Source organism: Lutra lutra, chromosome 2 (genome assembly GCF_902655055.1).
Source record: "Lutra lutra chromosome 2, mLutLut1.2, whole genome shotgun sequence".
NCBI lineage: Eukaryota > Metazoa > Chordata > Mammalia > Carnivora > Mustelidae > Lutra > Lutra lutra.
In genome coordinates, this window is record NC_062279.1 from 138,714,177 (window position 1) to 138,724,218 (window position 10,042).

The 10,042-nt window shown below is 43.6% G+C and overlaps 1 pseudogene; it reads right to left on the bottom strand.

Moving 5' to 3' along the window:
• Positions 1-7,707: 7,707 nt before the first annotated feature.
• Positions 7,708-9,221, bottom strand: LOC125094141 (forkhead box protein K2-like; annotated as a pseudogene).
• Positions 9,222-10,042: the final 821 nt, after the last annotated feature.

The following is a 10,042-nucleotide window of genomic DNA, read 5'->3' on the forward strand; positions in this document are numbered from 1 at the left end:
AAAGAAGTTGAAGCCTTGAGAAGCAAGTGATTTGAAAAAGAATATAGCAGCAGTTAGTGCCAAAGGAGGACTGCATGACTGGTGAAGAAGACTTTGCACTCCCATCATCAAATCCATGAGCGTCCATGTCAGTCCTCAGTCAGAATTTGTATTCCTGCTGTCTCACTTCTAGACTTTTGTTTCCTAGTCAGACTCTAGGACCTTTCAAGCCCTTTTGAAAAGGCTCATTCACTAACTAGGGTGAAATCCACCCTGAAGAGGAGGTAAATGTGCCAACCCACAGCACACTGCTCTCCGCCCACTGGCATAACTTCTGGAATCCCGGTGAAGTAATGGCTCACAGGGCCCCTGTCCCCCCCACACCACCGCCTGATGCCCCTCAAAATGCTAAGTGGGAAACAACCTTCCAGCTGATAACTTTGCTGTAGCTATAAATTTGGGAACGAGAAGAGAAACAGTATTTATTTAAAAAAATTTTTCTTGAGAAGCAGTATTTAATTAACAGTTCTGCTTTGTTTGGGATGCCAAGCCAAGAACCGAGGTGTCTCAGATTTTATACATGCTCTGTCAGTCAGAGAGAGACCTATGGAATTTGCAGTACTTTGTACTGTAGAGTAGACTGTAATTGGACAGGCGAATTCTCTCCCCTTCTCTGTTCCCTCCTTCAGAACTCAGCTAGCCACAGAAGGCTCTGGGATGATGCATGTCTACTCACAGTGTGCAAACAGTGCCCGTGTCTGTCTTTGTTCCTCACATCAGAATTTATATTTACCAAAAGAAGAGAGACAGCGTGATTGCCGGCAGCCATTCCTTGAAGTCAAGGACCCCATTATGGCGCAGTTCTTTTCCTTCCCGTAGCACCTAACATAAAGCCCTGCACCTCTTAGTCCTTCTGTGAGCACTGCTGTTAACTGACTTACCTTCCTGGCTGGTCCCCACTGTAGCACAAGCTTGTAACAGCAAGAGAAGGAGCGGCTCTCTTCTTAGCTGCCCTGCCAAGAGCTCAGGAGAATTTTGTCCAGGGGCTGTGACAGAAAGATCAAAGAAGAGACAGTACATTTAATAAATTTCTGAGCTCTAGCCTCTAAGTATGTGTGAGGATATAGTAACCAATAATGATTTATTCTAACACATCGTCACCTGAATTCTAGAACATTTCTAAGCGATATTCCATCAATCCTCCAAGCAGTCTGTAACACAGATAGGAAAATGAACATGTTTTCTAGGACTCATAAACAGTATGGATGCTCTTAATAAACCCAGTTTTATAGAGATTGTGATGATCATTTCTGAGCACTAGCTAAGTCAGAGAAATGAGTTCACTTTGGGGCACTTGCTGAATGGAGAGTTGTGTGCAAATGCATGAATGACAGTGGATGGTGCAAGCTGGTGCATCCACTCTGGAAAACAGCATGGAGGTTCCTCAAAAAGTTGAAAATAGAGCTACCTTATGACCCAGCGATCGCACTACTGGGTATTTACCCTAAAGATACAAATGTAGTGATCCGAAGGGGCATGAGCACACGTGCACCCGAATGTTTATAGTAGCAATATCTACAATAGCCAAACTATGGAAAGAACCTAGATGTCCATCAAGAGATGAATGGAAAAAGAAGAGGTGGTATATATATATAAAATGGAATACTATGCAGCCAGGTAAAGAAATGAAATCTTGCCATTTGTGACGACATGGATGGAATTAGAGGGTATTATGCTGAATGAAATAAGTCAGTCAGAGAGAGACGATTATCATATGATCTCCCTGATATGAAGAATTTGAGAGGCAATGTGGGGGGCTTGGGGGTAGGGAAGGAAAAAAATGAAACAAGATGGGATCAGGAGGAAGACAAACCATAAGAGACTCAATCTCACAAAACAATCTGAGGGTTGCTGGTGGGAAGGGGGTAGGGAGAGGGTGGTAGGGTTGTGGACATTGGGGAGGGTATGTGCTATGGTGAGTGCTATGAAGTGCGTAAACCTGGCAATTAACAGACCAGTACCTCTGGGGCTAATAATACATTATATGTTAATAAAAAATTAAAAATTAAAAAAAAAGAATGACAGTGAATCTGTCCAATACCTGCTGCCTCAGAAACATTAATTGTATGTGGAGTAATGTGTGACTCCATAGAAAGTTCCTTCCTTATATTTAAAAAAGTCTTCCTTGTTTTTTTTTTTTTTTAAAGATTTTATTTATTTATTTGATGGAGAGAGAGAGAGAGATCACAAGTAGGCAGAGAAGCAGGCAGAGAGAGAGAGGGAGAAGCAGGCTCCCTGCTGAGCAGAAAGCCCGATGTGGGGCTTGATCCCGGGACCCTGGGATCATGACCTGAGCCGAAGGCAGAGGCTTTAACCCACTGAGCCACCCAGGCGCCCCTCTTCCTTGTTTTTTAAAGGGCAATATACATATACATATAACTGTAAAAGTAAAATATGCATAATATACACAAAATAAAATATGCAAAATATACACACACAAGAAAATGTGAAAGTCATTCTCATTATTATGTTCTTCCAGACTCCCTGATAATAATAATTAACAACTTGTGTATTCTTGCAAACACTTTTTCCTACATATTTACATATGTGCATTTATGAAATATAAAATATAAAGTCTATATATTATTTATGAAATATAAAGGTCTATATCATTCTGTAACTCATTTTCATCATTGAGTAATGCATGTTGCGGTATTATAAAATCTGTAAGATCTATAAATCTAAGTTATGCTTTTTAATCGCCACATACCTTCTTTTCAGAGGAAAAGATATTTAACGTATATCCTACTGATGATCATTTATGTTGTTTCCAAATATTTTCATGCTGCAAACAATGATACAATAAATATTCTTGTGAGCAGAAATGCTACAATAAACATTCCTGTGGCCTTCTGTGCAATAAGAAAAGAATTATTACAATTCTTTTTGGAGAAAGGAAGTGTGTTTTTAATGTAAATTCCTGAAGGAAGAATTGCTTTCAAAGGTAATTCCATGATGGCAGGGTAAGTCCTAAATGTTTAAGACCCTCATTTATTATTACTCACAAGATGATGTATTGGTTTTGCAGTTTTTCCTGGCTAGAACCAGTCATATGCCTGCAGTCAGCTGTGAGTTGGCTAGGGAGTTCTGCTGATCTTGGTGGGGCTCTCTCACATGTCTGGGGTTGGCTAGCTATTGTCTGGTCTGAGACCCTCAGTGTTTTTCCTTGAAGCTTAATCTGGGCATGTTCTGTCACGGCAAGGCAGGTCAATGAGAGGGAGTGGAAGCATGTAAACATTTCTTCAAGTCTCTTATGTCAAGCTTGTTTTTATCCCGCTGGCCAAAGCAAGCTACATGGCTGAGAAGAAGTGGGAGGGCATTGGCAAAGGTGTGGAAAATTAAGATCATTTTTGCAATTTCTATACATATTTAAAAAGTTTATAGATACTGCCAAATGCCATCCCACATAATTTAATTTGTTTTTACCACAACAAGTGGTATATAAGAGTGTTTTGGCAACAAAATTCACTTTCCCAGTGTGAAGTTCCCAATTAGGAACATTAGACAATTTTACTTTAATGACCTTTCTCCCTTCCTTTTGATTTCTGCTATTTTGTTCTATCAACAGGTAAGTTTATTATAGGTGTTGTTTTTTCTGTTGTATAGTTTTCCTAAGATTTATGATGTTTACATTATTTTTTATAACTAATTTTTAACTTTAATTAAAGCAACTTTAATAGTTCTTTTTTTAACCCTTAGTCATAATTAAAAGGGAATTAATACATACTGTTAATCTTTCCATAAAGTAGCTTCTATATTCCAAAGATTGTGTATTTTGTACTACCTCTTAGTTTAATGAAATGGTGTTATTGAATAAGTTTGCAAAACATAGGCACAGGTGTTATATTTTCTGAGATCATTTACATCTAACAATCCCCTTCTGTTGCTCTTATACATGAACAAGGCGAGGATAAACTATCCAGTCACATATTTCTATTTATCTACTGTCTTTTGGAATTGAATGTTCCTATGGAGAGCTTTGAGATAGATGATTTTTTTCCCCTCATTCATTCATTCATTTGACACATATCTATTGAGCTTCTACCATTGGACAGACACTATTCTAGGTACTGATTGTACAGAAATAAACAACATACATGCAAATATCTCTGCTCTCCTGGAGCTTAAATTCTAGTGGGAGGACACACACAATAAACAGAATGAATAAATAACAAATTACCTATATTGTATAGATAAATAGATATAATTAAACAAGAAAAGGAGGGATATAGAGTGCCAGAGTGAGGGTTACTTTAAATGGGGCAGTCAGGAAAAGAATCCATGAGAAGTGGACATTGCAGGACTCATATCCTCATCAAGACTCATCATCCTCATATCCAATGCATCAAGAACATTCTAGGCAGGATGAACAGCATGTGCAAAGGCCCTGAGGTGACCATATCTGGCATATATGAGGAAAAGTATGGAGGCCTCTTTACCTGGAGCAAATGAGGTGAAAAGAAGAATAGAAGAGATGAGGTCAGAATGCGAACTGAGGTTAAGATCAGGTTGAGCTTTACAGATCATTTTAGAAATTTGATTTATATTATTACAATGAGAGGTAAAAATACTGGATGGGTTTGATTAGAGAAGTGACAGGGTCTGACTTAATGATTTAACCAAAATAGTCTGTCCACTTGTAGGTGACTTTAAATTTGTTGTTGTCTTCTCCTCATGGATACTCAGAGAAAACTTAAAATATTTTTATCCTTGAAGTATAAAAACTTTCTCAGCATATTCATATGAGTTGTAGTGGTTTTATATTACTCTTTTTTAAAATAACATACTATGTCTTTTTTTTTTTTAAAGATTTTATTTATTTATTTGACAGAGAGAGATCACAAGTAGACAGAAAGGCAGGCAGAGAGAGAGAGAGAGAGGGAAGCAGGCTCCCTGCTGAGCAGAGAGCCCGATGCGGGACTCGATCCCAGGACCCTGAGATCATGACCTGAGCCGAAGGCAGCGGCTTAACCCACTGAGCCACCCAGGCGCCCCCATACTATGTCTTTTGACTCACAAAGTTGGCTCTTTCTTTATTTGGGGGAAGTTTTCTTCTGTATTACCTTTTCATGTCTTCTCAATTTCATTTACTATTTAATATTTCAGGGGCACCATTTATCTGTTTGTTGCAATGCTGGTGTTTGTCCTCCTGCTATCATTTTTGTTTTAAATACTTCCCTATATTTGCTTCCTCTGTATTTGGTATGTAATTTCTCAAAACTATCCTCCACATATCACTGTTATTTTTCTCTCATTTTCATTTCTTCCTGGTTCATATTTATTTATTGTTTCCTAGCTATTTGTGGTCTTCAGCTTTTTTCATTACCTTTCCCTTTAAAACTTTTTATTCTATCATTTATTTTTCCTCTCACATCTCATCTCATAGATAATTTTATTTTCTGTCTAAAGCAAAGTCTAAAAGTCTAATTCCTTTGAGTGTGCTTATTCTAGAAAATCTTTTTAAACTTATTCCATTTTTTAACTTTTTTTCCTGCTTTAGTATTTTTGTGTTGTTGATGAACCTTTGTATTTATGCTTTTCATTTTTGAAAGGGGATAGTGCTGTCTAGGCCTTCTCATTGCTCCAAATTGGCTGGGTGGTTTCTATTTTGCTCCCTTCTGGGATTTTTTTTTTAAATTTCATTTTATTTTATCTTATTTTATTTCTTCTCAGTGTTCCAGCATTCATTGTTTATGCACCACACCCAGTGCTCCATGCAATTCGTGCCCTCCATAATACCAACCACCAGGCTCACCCAACCCCCACCCCCTCCCCTCCAAAACCCTCAGTTTGTTTCTCAAGCATCCACAGTCCCTCATGGTTTGTCTTCCCCTCCGATTTCCCCCAACCCACTTCTCTCTCCATCTCCCCATGTCCTCCATGTTATTCCTTATGCTCCACAAGTAAGTGAAACCATACAATAGTTGACTCTCTCTGCTTGACTTATTTCACTCAGCATAATCTCACCGGGTCCTCTTTGCACCCTCATCTTATAATGTGAGCTTGAGGCAAGGTGTTGATGGTGTAATGTCATCTTCTGTTTCTGAGAGTTGGGGGATAGTTGCTGGAAAGAACACTCATACCTACAAGAGACCTCAATTTTATGTCTCTATTTCTTTCTCCATAGTTATTATTTTTTTTAAAGCAGTGTGTGGTAAGACTGAATCTTTTTTCCACATGAGATAGAATAGTTCTATCATTTTAAACACACACAACACTTAGGAGGCTTGTTTCACTTAGAGTGGAAAATTATGCTAGGAACAAAGTCAACAAAAAGTAAAAAAACACAGGGACGCCTGGGTGGCTCAGTCAGTTAAGCATCTGCCTTCAGCTCTGGTCATGATCCCAGGGTCTTGGGATGGAGTCCTGCATCAGGCTCCTTGCTCTGTGGGGAGCCTGCCTCTCCCTCTACCTGCTGCTCCCCCTGCTTGCACGTGCTCTCTCTCTGTCTCTCTGATAAATAAAATCTTAAAAAAAAAAAGTAAGAACACTTAAAAAAAGAAAAGAAAAGAAAAGAAACCACAAAAAGTAGCAGGAAAGAGAACCAGTTAAGTGCAGCTCCAAGAGTCCAGCAGTTCTTTGGGTCATGGTTATCCACAACCCCACGTGGGCATCTGTCTGTGCGACCATCCTGCACACTGAGCTCAAGGTGCACCATATGCATTAGGGGCCTGCTCTCACATGGAGACCTGCAGATGTCCTCAAGTCGCTCCAACTGAACTTCAACAGGACAGTCAAAAGGAGATTATTCTGTCCCTGCAGCTCTGCCTGCCCCTGATGCCACCCTTAGGGAGGGCCACAGGTCTCTAAGCTCCTCTGCTTGGAGTTACAAGCTGAGCTCGGAGTGGGGAGACACTTTCCAGGACCAGACTTTGTTGCAAGTGGTTTTGTTTTTTGAAAAAGGTGTGACTTCTTTACGGAATTTTAAGACCATCTGCGTTTTTGTGTTTTTGGTGCTGAGGTGAACCCCAACCACATGGCCCCTCTACCCACTGAGATAACATGCTTCCAGAGCAGGTGAGAGACAATGTCTCATTCTGGCATCACAGAGTTAATCTAAAAGTAAGAAAAACTGTCCTGATGGAGTAGACAATTACATGGGAACTGGAGGCAAGAATTAATAGGTTACACATTAGAAGCCCTGGGTGCACAACATCCTGACTCTGTAGCTTCCAAGACCCTGCGGCTAACAGACCAAGAGCTCTGGTTCAGAGGAAGCCTCTTCTCTTAAGCCTCTCCTCTGGGTAAACCCTAGACTCATCATAATGTATTTGCATTGTGGTTTTAGCTCCCCCACCTTGTGGGACTGCTGCCTGGAAGGTTCCCATAGAAACCTGGTAGGGTCAAAACCTCCCCCTCCCAACCTGTGGGAGGAGTGCCCCAAATGACTGGAAGCAGCCTCTATTAGAGATCACCCTGTCCAGGACCCAAGACTCTCCCACCCCCATAAAAACAAAGTACCCTTGTAGCCTCAGGGCAGTTGCCACCTCTGGGCCTGCCCACTCTCTCTTCTTGAGAATGCAGTGTCCTTAAGAAACTGCTTTGTGCTTGCTCCTTTCCTTCTGGCTGTCTTTCTTGGAGCGTGGGTCCTCATGTAAATCTTTCGTGGGGAATCCAAGAACTGCAACTTCCATTCACACAGTGCAGTTTCTCTTAGTGGGAATAGTCTCAGTTGCTCCTTTGGGAGGTCGTTCTCCCTGCCTGCTGCCTGCTGCAGTCCACTCTCAGGGTGAAGTTGATGCTTGTGCTGTCTTCCGTCTTGACCAGCCTCTGCTCTGGCCACTCTAGTTGCTATTCCTGTGCTCTGTGGGCAAAGAGGCCAACATGTATTCACGTGTTGCCAGCTTGTGCATAGGACTCAACACTGCATTGTTCACTGGGTCGTGGACGGCAGCAGGGAATGGCACCATGTGAGTCCCGTTTTGTGATACAGTTTTTATGGGCAACTGGTGCTGACCTGGAGGCACCTGTTGTGCTGCGGTGACTGTCTGGACAGGGGCGGTCTGTGACGTCTGGGTGATCTGGCCAGCAGTGCCTGGTGTGACATGGCTAATTGCAGGAATAGGTTCTCCTTTCACCTTTACTTCTTTGTGATCTCCCTTCTCTTGCGCCTCTGCCTTAGGAGGGGCCAGCATGGCCGCCCGAGCAACCACTGCCTGGCTGGCACAGTGTGTGTGTTCTCTGGGGCTGGGCTGGCCCTGCTGGTGATAGATGCCGCTGGGATCTGATGGATGACATGCACTCTCTGCACAACAAGCTGCCAGGAGGCCGAGGTGGTCACGGGGCTGTGACCGTGTAGGTGACAGGCCTGATGGTTGGTGGCAGCTGCTGCTGCATGGCAATTAAAAAGTGCCAGCTAGACAGTCCAGTGTGCTCTGGGCAGACAGGGCCTCTTGGATGACAGCCAGTTTGGACTCAGGCTCCAGGGTGGCTGGTGAACCTTCTTTTAACAGGCTCTTAGGGGTCTGGGCACCACTGCAGTGAGCAGACAGCACTCCAGTGTGATTGGGAGAGGCTGGGGCACTTCTAGATGAGAGAGGTCCCAGGGGGGTTTTCAAGCAAGGCCACGCCCCTAGGCCATCTATTCTTAGAAGCCTGCTCTATTAATTTGCTTTCAGAGGTAGGATCTATCCTCCAGAATAAGCCTTTGCCTGGTTCTTCCCTGGGAACCTGGTATTTTGATGAAATAACGATTCAGAGAGATTGCAGCAAATTGAATTCTCCCCATCCTTGTCCACAGTTCTGTAGTATGGATAGTTTTTAGTGATGTATAAATTCTATTTAGGGTGAGTTGTTTATCAGGAACCATTGTAATTGCTTGTACGATCAATTGTGCATAGGAATAAGGTGGCTTTGACTCCTCTTCTAAGCTGTCTCCACGGAAGCTTCTTTTTCATTTTCTGGCTGCAAGTTGTCAGCCATTAAATTGAGGTCAGCTGGTATCACACAGCCCATTTTGTACCCCGAAGGGCCTGCTCCCCGGGGGCTGGATGAGCAGGCGTTTGCAGCACTGACGCCTTCCGTGGGGAAGGGAAGGGGACTGATGCAGTGGGCTAAGGTGTCTGGATGCTAAGGATGCTCAGGGGCAAGATGTAGGTGGGCACCACAGCGGAGCCTCGTGCTACTCCCTCTTCTCAGCGAACCTGATCTCGGTGTTTGTGCCTGGGAACCTAAACGCGCATGTGTGATAGCTGCCCCGGCAGGCGCTGACGCCTCTGGAGCACGCCGCCCCGGAAGGCGCCATTCTCGCTGAGGCAGCATGGGAAGCGTCCGCCGCTGGCGGGGGCATGAGGCAGTGGTGGTGGCCCGGCGAGGTGAAGCTCGAGTGGCCCATGGTCACGTCCACTGAGCCCTGCAACAGGTTGCGCCTGATGATTACCAAGTGCTTCATCAGGTACTGGAACTCCTGGCCCTGGAAGCGCGCCAGGTCTCCGTCGTGAGGCGGGACCCGCCATGTGCCTGAGAGTGTCCTGGCAGCCTTCCATGGCGGCCATGGAGCTGAGGGCCGCATGAGGATGCCTGGAGAGCGACAAGTGGATGCTTCTCCATAGTATCGATTGACTGAGTCATAGATTCATTTACTTGAGATAGGGAGTAAGCATAAAGGGAGGGATGGAGGGAGAGGGAGGGAGAGTCTTAAGCGGACTCAGCGCTGAGTGTGGAGCCCGGTGGAGGGGAATCTCACCACCCTGAGATCAGGACCTGAGTGGACACCTGGTTAAGTCAGGCTTAACCAACTGCGCTGCCCTGGCACCCCTCCATAGTTATTATAAAGGACATACCTGGGGGCTCTTCTTTTCTGGTGAAGGGCACTTTCAGTTTGAGAATGCTTCTCCACTGCATTGGGAGTGTATATGTTGGGTGAGTTGGGTGTTCCTCTGGCTTCCAGGAGTCACTCTAGTCAGAGGCAGTGGAGAAGAGTGTTTAGAAGAACATTCCCTACTTCTGCCCTATACCACTGAGGTAAGTTTGCTCTAAGTTGGGGATATCAGTGGAAGTTCCA